This window comes from Penaeus chinensis, chromosome 38 (genome assembly GCF_019202785.1).
Source record: "Penaeus chinensis breed Huanghai No. 1 chromosome 38, ASM1920278v2, whole genome shotgun sequence".
Lineage (NCBI taxonomy): Eukaryota > Metazoa > Arthropoda > Malacostraca > Decapoda > Penaeidae > Penaeus > Penaeus chinensis.
Window position 1 is genome coordinate 2,376,538 of NC_061856.1, and position 10,000 is coordinate 2,386,537.

The 10,000-nt window shown below is 46.3% G+C and overlaps 1 protein-coding gene across 1 annotated transcript in view; it reads left to right on the forward strand.

The window, feature by feature from the left end:
- Window positions 1-10,000, forward strand: part of LOC125045854 (mitochondrial uncoupling protein Bmcp-like) — a 42,101-nt gene that overhangs the window by 4,757 nt on the left and 27,344 nt on the right. The gene's annotated exons all lie outside the window — the stretch shown is intronic.

Sequence of the window (10,000 nt, forward strand, 5' to 3'; positions counted from 1 at the left end):
TAGGTTAGCAAGGACCGCCCTCTTAATTTCGGTAGGAAATGGTTCTCGCCATCGATCTTTCCCCTTTCTTGTCCGTTGCACGAGTAGTTGCATGCAATGCAACGCATTATTCGGCGCTTCGGTTCAAGGTCAAGGTGGCGTTGGGACGGGGAGAGAGGGGGAAGGGGGGAGGGGGATACGAAGGCAAGGAAGACGGTTTTATTCCTGTATGTAAACAATGATTTTCCGAAATTATAACCAGATCGAGGTGGTTATGCAATCATTATGATGCCTAGTCACAGATTTTTCGTATTATTATTTTTTTTACTTAAGGACTTGATCGGCTGCGCTTTTGTTAAGTCTGTGGCGCTTTAAGGGTTTAATGATTCACAGATTTCGATTCTGATAGTTAACGTCAGTGGTGCAATGATTGCATGGGCGTGATTATCCGTTTAAGCCGCCGAAATTACCCAATAGATAGCGACGCAATCGCTGCTAGGTGTGCTTATTTATGCCTTGAATTATCATCGTTTCATGTGCAGGATGAAGCAAGATTCGAGACGGATTCGTTTCGACTTTGTGCTCTCGAAATTCGTCTTGTTGACCTCGAAGACAAAGAGCGGGTGTTTGTGGTGCGTCTCCCGGAGGCTGCCATTGATTCGGAGAACGCTGGGGAAATGCCCTTTTTTCTGCTCTTGACGTCTGCGGGTCCTGGGTTTATTGGTATTGTGAAATATAAATTAAATGTCCGTTTTATTGTTTTCCAGCAATACGATTGGTGGTAGAGCCGATGTTGGGTGTCAGAACGGTCGGTCTTTCTAGATGCATACTGAAAAAAAAGACAAATCAACTAAACTAAACTAACTTTTTTTTTACTGCGTGGTTGAGGTTAGGAGATGGGAGGGGGGGGGGTACAATCATATACAGTAGATATACCGTATATAAATTCATCTTGCCCCTTTTACGTGAGTGTGTAAATATGTGTATTGATATGAGATTTATACAAGCACTTCCATTCTTGGCATCGGTTCCTTCCGTAACGTACCCTCTCTGGCCGTGCCCCAGTACCCTCAGGGCCTCTCCCCGCACGCGCATGCCCATAACTCCTTCACGTGATTCAGGCCTTTAGATGACTCTCTACCCCTAAAGATAACCCTAAAGCTTGTCCGATGCTCGTGCCATGGATCTGTATGTGATAGCGATAAGATAGATATATATAGATATATATGTTTAACATTTTTTTTGTTCGGTTAGGTATTTGTGTACCGTTTTTTTCCCCTGTCAGCCGAAACGTTAGAAGGTTTGTGATGATTCGGTCTGTTGATACAGTTTATCGTTGTTTGTAGAAAATATAGATTTACCGCAATTAGTTTTAGATTGGGAAGATATATTTTTAATGGCTGTCAACAAGAGCGAAGCACAACACAAATAGATTGGAGAAATAGATAATTAAACGCAAAAAAAAAAACGAGAGAAAAACGCTGGAGAGAGGCAGCCAACTTCCCAAGCCAGTGCGACTGCGGCAGTCACGTGACCGGCGTAGGTGTGACGTAACGCCGCGCGAGCTCCCGCCAGTGAGTCAGGGGTTATGCAAGCGTCCCAATGGCTCTTATTAACAAGTAAAACTTATCCTTCGTCGGGAACGTATCTCCAAGAAAAGGGAAAAAAAAAGGAAATTAACGGAGGAGTTATATATATATATTGGACGGAAGTGGTGGTCGATTTTGTGTGGCCTTCACCGAGCCGGAGGAAGATGGCGCGATGATGTTCACGTGAGAGAGCCGTGGCCGGACCGTGGGAGGGTGGGGGGGGGGGGGGGGTGCGACGAGGGAGAGAAGGGGAGGGTGAATGGGGGGAGATGGATAAGGGATAAGGGAAAGAGGGAGATAAAAGGGGAGAAGGAGAAGGGATGGGGGAAAGAGGGAGAAAAAGGAGAATGAGGGAGAAGGAGAAGGGATAGGGGACAGAGGGAGAGGGAAGAGAAGAAAGAATGGGGGAGAGAGGAGGAGGAGGAGGGAGAGGGAGACTAAATGGAGGAGAGGGGTAGAGGGGAAATGAATGGTGGGGAGAGACGAAAAAGGAGAGGCAGATAGAGGGAGAAGAATAAATTGGGGGAGAGGGAGAGGGAGAAGAAATATTGGAGACAGGACGAGGGAGAAGGAATCGAGGAGATAGAAAGAGCGGAAGAAGGAATGGGGGAGGGGTAGAGGGAGAGGAAGAAGGAATTTTTGGAGAGAGGAAGAGGGGGGGGGGGGGTGGATCGGAACCTGTCTGTTATCTCTCTCTTCCTCTATCTCTCTCTCTCTTTTTTTTTTTTTTTTTAAGATTATCGCGAACGCCATGGTAGGCAGTTTCTTATCAGGCCTAAATTTTCGGGGGAAAAAAAAGAAAAATACCGTGGAGAAATCTGAGATAATTCTTGAGTGCCTTCGGTTATCTTCAGAGCGCAGGATGTCAAAGACCATACTGTTGTGCCTGCCTTCGTTCTGTTGACGTTTGATGACAGTGCAGCCATTATGCAAGAGGAAGCACGGAAGTGAATTGTTTTTGGTCGGAGGCGGGGAACGCGAAGGCCGGGTCTTGTTTGGTCTCTCGCTCTTTCTCGCTTTCTCTCTCCTTTTTTGCTTTCTCTCGTTCCTTCTTTCTTTCTTTCTCTTTCCTTCTCTTTCTTTCTCTCTCTTTCTCTTTCTTTCTTTCTCTCTCTTTCTCTTTTTCTCCTTCTCCTTCTCTCTTTATCTTTATTTCTATCTTTGTCTTTCCTTCTTGCTTTTTCTTTCCTTTCCAATCTCTTTCCTTTGCTCTTTCATTTTTTCGCTTTTTTTCCTTCTCTCTCTCCTGTTTTATTTCCCCTCCCTCCCCTCTCTCTGTTCTCCCCTTCCCTCCTCCCTCTCCCATCTCCCCTCTCCCATCTCCCCTCTCCCCTCTCCCCTCTCTCGCTCTCCTCTTCCCTCCCTCCTTCCTCTCTTCCCCTCCCCCTCTCATACCTCTCTCATCTCTCCCCTTCTCCCCCATCCCCTTCTCCCCCTTCCCCCCTTCCCCCATTCTCCCCTTCCCCCATTCTCCCCTTCCCCTCCCCTGCCCAAGTGATCACATGAAAGTAAGGAAACTGGGCGAGTGCCAGGCGGAGAAGGCGTTTCAGGAGTGCGTAAGTTTGGGATTCCGAGGGGGGGTAGGGTCTTGTGACGAGTGGCATCCAAGTCTGCGGTTGGGGGGGGGGGGAGTCTCTAGCAAGCGGTACCCATGTCTGGTGCTGGTGGTCTTATGTCGGATGACGCCCGGGCGGATGTGATTATCAAGGAGATCTCTCTCTCACTCTCACTCTCACTCTCACTCACTCACTCACTCACTCACTCACTCACTCACTCACTCTCTCTCTCTCTCTCTCTCTCTCTCTCTCTCTCTCTCTCTCCTTTTCCTTACCTCTTTTTTTTTCTTCGACCGTGAGTTTTTGAAAAGAGGAGATAAAAGAAGGTTAAAGAGGAGAAGGGGATACGGAGAGAATTTGAATAGTTTGAGAAAGAGAGAGAGCGAAAGAGACAGAAAAGAGACAGACAGAGACAAAGATAGACAGATAAACAGACAGAGGGAGAGACAGAGAAAAAGAAAGAGAAAGAGACAGAAAAAGATAGAGAGAAAAAAGGAGGGAGAAAGGTAGAGGAAGTAGGAGGAAATAGTTAACGATTTATTGTTATTGTGGCATTCATACTGTGGATATAAGCGTGCTTTGTTTTGTCAGGATAATGACAAGCGTGACACCTTATCCCGTGCTATCGTATCTCATTGCCTTGTCACGAGCAAGAGCAGAATGGTAAAAACAAAAAACAATAAAAAATCGGTAAGCTGGCGTCACTCGAACGATGGGTTAGGGCTAAGGATGGCTTAGAGATGCCAGGGAGAGGGAGTGAAGGAAGGAGGGAGGGAGGGAGGGAGGGAGGGAGGGAGGGAGGGAGGGAGGGAGGGAGGGAGGGAGGGAGGGAGGGAGGGAGGGAGGGAGGGAGGGAGAGGGAGAGGGAAAGGGAGGGAGAGGGAAAGGGAGGGAGAGGGAGAGGGAAAGGGAAAGGGAAAGGGAGGGAGAGAGAGCCAGGGAGGGGGAGAGAAAGAGAGAGAGGGAGAAAGGAAAGTGGAGGGGAGGAAACAGAGAAAGAGAGAGAGAAAATGGGAGGGTTACAGAGGGCTAGGGATAAGGGGAAGAGAGAGAGAGAAAGAAAATTCCTCCAAGCCCCCCTTCCTTCCCCCTCCTCTTCCCCTCCCTCTTCCCATCCCTCTTCCCCTGCCCCTGCCCCTGCCCCTGCCCCTCCCCCTTCAGCCCTCCCCCTTCCCCTCGTCTTCCCCTCCCCCTTCCCTTGTCTTCCATGCAGCAGTCCAGAGCTGGTGCAATGCGGATGATCCCCGAGTCTTGTGACGAGTCCTTCACGCGATCCTTTCCACCCCCTCCCCCCTCTCCCTCTCCCCTTCCCTCCTCCACTTTCCCCTCCCCTCCCCTCCCCTCCCCCCACTCTCCCTTCCCCCACTCTCCCCTCCCCTTCCCTTCCCATTGTCCTTCCTAATCCTAAGCACCCCTCTCCCCCTCCCCCTGTCCCTGCCCCTGCCCCCTACTGCACCCCCCCCCCTCCCCCTTTTCAGCTGCTAAGCCTGTCCCTTCCTCAAGGTCACCGGAGGTGTGGCATCTTCCCCTTAAGTATTTTTACCGTAATTTCGGAAGCACGCCATTTGTTCTTGAGGGGGCGTGGGGGTATATATATATTTTTTTTTACTCGTGGGCAGCATTTTTCTCCTTTTTTATTGAGAGTGAGAAGAAAAAACGGTGAGAGATCAAGGGAAGGACAGGAAGAGGGAAGGGTTGGTTATTTCCATTACATTGGAATTAAAATGTGATATTAAATCGTTTACTGTGATAGGAACCCCCATAAAATCGTAACATTTTGACCCATAACATCCAAACCGATCGTCTTTGTATCTGTGCCGTTGGACGAAATCTGAACGCATAGCTAATATAAGAAAAGGATATATATGTGTGAGTGTGTTTATGTGTGTATATATATATATATAAGAGAAAAAAATGTTTGGCTAAGGACAAAGAAGACCATTTATCCGTAACAGCCTTCAGAGGAATAAAATAAAGAATAAATCAAATAAAATTTAAAAAAAAAAGTTAAACAAATAAAATTAAAAAGGAAACAAATAAAATTAAAAAAGGGGCCGACGGATTGGGAATAAAACAGACCGTGACATAGCGTCATAACCTGTTTCTCGTGCTGGCGTTATGTGACTCGGCGGGGAAGTGTGGGTGAGCCGGCCCTTGCGTCATCGTCTGCGGGGGGGGGGGGGGGGGGGGGGGGGCTTGATTTTGATTTGATTTAACGAGATTGTGTGTGTGTGTGTGTGTGTGTGTGTGTGTGTGTGTGTGTGTGTGTGTGTGTGTGTGTAATGTTATCTGTTTGTTTATCCATTCAGGTTTTTTATCTTTTTTTTCTTGTTTCTTTATAATGTATTTATCTTTTTTATCTCTTTCATTCCTGTTATTTCTTGTTTTGTTTTTTTCTATTTTTCTTCGGTCTGTTATTTCTTAAGGGTCGGAGGCTGTCATGTTCTTGGGTTATTTTTTCTGTAACGAACTTATTCAAAGTCCTTTTAGAAATGCGTAATTGATTAAATGTATTTATGAATATATATACATACATATATGTATGTTTGTATGTATGTATTGTAATTTTTAAGGATTTTTTCCAACTTCAATTTTTCTTTTCTTTTCTTTTTTTAATCGAGAAACTCATCGAAAATAGAACCCCTGGAGCTACGTTCATTCAGCCTAAATATATCCCTCCCCCTTACCCTCCGCCACGTCATATTGCTCCTTCTGTCCTCTAGTGACGTCAGTCATACGATCCCTCTGAGACGCCACGCCCTCGCTCCTTCTATCCCCTATTCGCCTTTGGCTCGAGGGTGCCAGCGGAGCCAAGAGCCTGTCCTTGGCACTGGCCCCCTGAAGCGCACAAGGGCGTCGGCGGGCGTGCCACGGGGAGGAAGGCCCGGCCGCCACAGCGACGCTCCTGGCCGCTTTTGGGTCTCTCTTTTTCTCCTCTTTCTCTTGTTTCTGTGTCTCTTTCTGTATGTATCTGTCTTTCTCTATATTTGTGTCTCTCGTATCTCTTGTTTCTGTTTCTCTGTCTGTATTTATCTGTCTTTCTGTCTCTCTCTCTGTCTTTGTCTCTTTTTCGGTCTTAATCTTTCGCTTTCTTACTTTCTCTTTCTCTCTCTTCTTTCCATTTATCTTTCTCTCTCTCATTGTCTGGCTTTCTCTTTCGACTTTCGGGTCTTCATTTCGATACAAAAAAAAAAACAAAAAAACATTCTGGTCGATTCGGCTACGATGCAACCGCATCTTCGTCCATTCAAAGATCTCGTCGCCTGACCAAGAAAAGTGTTCGTCTTTTCGCGAAGGTGTTGTGTTAGTTGCCAGGAAGCTGCCTTTCCCGCTGCGTCCTTTTCCCGGGGCTTGGCACAGGACTCCTTCTCTCTCTCTCTCTCTCTCTCTCTCTCTCTCTCTCTCTCTCTCTCTCTCTCTCTCTCTCTCTCTCTCTCTCTCTCTCTCTCTCTCTCTCTCTCTCTCAGAATAGTAAGTGCGCAATTCACTTTCGGTTGGGTAACAGCACTTCAGTAGCAGGATGCCGAATCTTTTGTCCTCGTGGGAGACTCCTATTCACCCCCCCCCCTTCCCCAATGCGTTCCTTGTCCGTCATCCCGCAATTCTTTATCGTTCTTTATTCTTATCCTTTTGTTTCCATTCGGTGTGTTATCTTGGTCTTCCTCTGTTGTTGTTTTTTTTCATCGTTTTTCAGTGCATTGGCCTTTGTCACTTTGTACTGGAAGTTATTCTATCATCATTATTTTTTAATTATTTTTTGTATTCATTGTTCTGCGTCTGGGTTAATGTTCACAGATTATATATATATATATTTTTTTTTTTTAATTTTTATGTCCTGCTTTGGTTTTGTTTTATTTTTATTTTTCATTTTATTTATTAAATTGGTGAAGTACTTACTAGCAGAGAGAGATAAATTGATAAAGAAGAAATAAGTTCGAAATTGGAAGGAACATTTTTTCCATCTTTAGTACCATCAGTTATTTATTTATTTATTTATTTATTTAAAGACTCCAATTTCTTTCGTGCTCTTTCCCGTTAAGTATCGTCGGGGTGTTGTTACATTTGTTTTACGATTTTGAAGCTGTTGATATTCTTTTTAGTTCCCCCCTTCTCTTCCTCCTCCCCCTCCTCCCTCCTTCCTCCCCCTCCTTTCCTTCTCCTCCTCGCCCTCCCCCTAACCCCCTCCTCCTAACCCCCTCCACCCTTCCTCTTCCTCTTCTCCTCCTCCCCTTCTCCTCCTCCCCTCCCCCTCCCCCAGTCGATATAATATGTTTGGAATGAACCGTATTCATGTTGACAAATGTGTACAAGGTATGATAAAGAATGAATTATCTTCACAATACATGTATTTGATCGGTTTCGATTATTTATTGATGAAGATGTAATCGAAACCGGTCAAATACATCTGTTGTATTGTGAAGATATTCATTCTCCTTCATACCTTTTTTGCACCTGTGTCGGCTTCAACAAGTGGACATGTGGACACATACTGCAGCTCCTCTTCGGTTGAGAATAGCGCCTGCTTGGAATTCTCTGGCCGCTTGCAGTACCTTGGGTCATTGCAGGGTGTTACTCAACTTGATTTTGCCTTCTGCTTGTGTTCTCGGGTTGGCACTCTTTGCTCTCACTTGCGCACTTCTTCTTTGTCTTCCTCTTCCACTTTCGCTCAGACACTCAGTCACTCACTCACAAGCACATACTCACACGCTCATTATCATATTGTTTTGCTGAGCTTGCACTTAACACATGCGCTCTCGTTCACACTCTCCCTCTCCCTCTCCCTCGCCCTCTCCCTCTCCCTCCCCCTCTCCCTCTCCCTCTCCCTCTCCCTCCCCCTCCCCCTCCCCCTCTCCCTCTCCCTCTCCCTCTCCCTCTCCTCTCCTCTCCTCTCCTCTCCTCTCCTCTCCTCTCCTCTCCTCTCCTCTCCTCTCCTCTCCTCTCCTCTCCTCTCCCCTCTCCTCTCCTCTCCTCTCCTCTCCTCTCCCCTCCCCTCCTCTCCTCTCCTCTCCCCTCCCCTCCCCTCCCCTCCCCTCTCTCTCTCTCTCTCTCTCTCTCTCTCTCTCTCTCTCTCTCTCTCTCTCTCTCTCTCACTTTCACTTTCACTTTCATACTCACACACACACACACACACACAAACACGCGCACACACACACACACACACACACACACACACACACACACACACACACACACACACACACACACACACATATGTTTGTGAGTATGAAAGTGAAAGTGAGAGAGAGAGGAGAGAGAGGAGAGGAGAGGAGAGGAGAGGAGAGGAGAGGAGAGGAGAGGAGAGGAGAGGAGAGGAGAGGAGAGAAGAGAAGAAACAATGACCTCTCAGGTATGGTGAATAGAACATCCAAACGCAATTCCAATTTTGTCTTCGAATCAATAACTAGGAAGAAAAAAAGGAAGATGTAAGGTAAAAAAGAGAGAGCTTTACCCTATTTGATCAGCTATACTGACAAAAGGGGGGGGGGGGATATAAGGAAAAAAAGGAGATCTATAACTCCTTATTCTTACCTTATTTAATCAACTCTAGAGCAAAAGAGAGGGGGGATGTAAGGAAAAAAAATATCTTTACCTTCATTCCCTCTTTGCCGCTAAACCAATCGAGATGAAGGGAGCGCGGGTGGCAGAGCGGGTGGCAGAGCGGGTGGCAGAGCTTGGGATATGAGGCTGTAGACCTGCCTGTTCCCCTCCACGTGGGATTAGGCCGACGCGATGGCCGACGGGGCGGAAGGGACAGGAGGCCGCCTCTTCACCTCACCTGACCCGCGGCCGCAACCTTTCTCTTTCCGTTTCTCTTGTTCTCTCTCTCTCTCTCTCTCTCTCTCTCTCTCTCTCTCTCTCTCTCTCTCTCTCTCTCTCTCTCTCCCTCTCCCTCTCCCTCTCCCTCTCCCTCTCCCTCTCCCTCCCTCCCTCCCTCCCTCCCTCCCTCCCTCCCTCTCTCTCTCCCTCTCTCCCTCTCTCTCCCATTCATTCATTCATTCATTCTTTTATTAATTTTATCCGTCTCTCCCTCTCTCTCTCTCTCTCTCTCTCTCTCTCTCTCCCTCTCTCTCTCTCTCTCTCTCTCTCTCTCTCTCTCTCTCTCTCTCTCTCTCTCTCTCTCTCTCTCTCTCTCTCTCTCTCTCTCTCTCTCTCTTTTCCCGTGAATGGACCGTGGATCTGGGGAATATATCCCTACACGTATGTATGTATGTATGTATGTGTTTTTAAAGGGGTCGGTCTGGAAAGTGCATATTGTTTGGAAGGCTCTTGCTGGCCTTTGGAGATTTCGTAAAACAGTAATATTAAATGGAAGGAAGACGTAGATCAAGTGAAACTGGTTTACATAATGAACAAAGGAGTAAAGATGGTTTACAGTTTTATTCTCCTGTTGCTAGTAATGGTTGTGATTGAGTAATAGTGATGACTTAAGTGATAACAAGGTAATTAGAGTTCATGTGATGACCTTGTTGACTCTGCAGGAGGGAAGGGGAATGTATATTTACAGCTGGTGATTCTCAAAAAAATAAATTCTTTTCTTGTTTAGCTAATGCATAGATTCGGACATGTCTATACAGACGATGCGTTCTCTGCTCTTTACGAACGAAAGTAATTGAATAAAAGAAATGAGATTGCGAAACCAGTGAACTGAACAAAACATTATTTTTTTTTTTATTTTATTTTTTTTTTTTATTCCATTTATTATACATTAAGCCTAAAACCTCTTATCAGAATTTAAAATGCTCCTCGATTAGTTGTTTATATAAATGTTAAAAGAAAAAAAATGGACAGTCGCCAGCGCTCTCGTGGCTCCCGACTACAGGAATAACTGGTGACTACCTCAATGCCCCCAGCGTGTGCGTTTGTGTGCGCGTACCT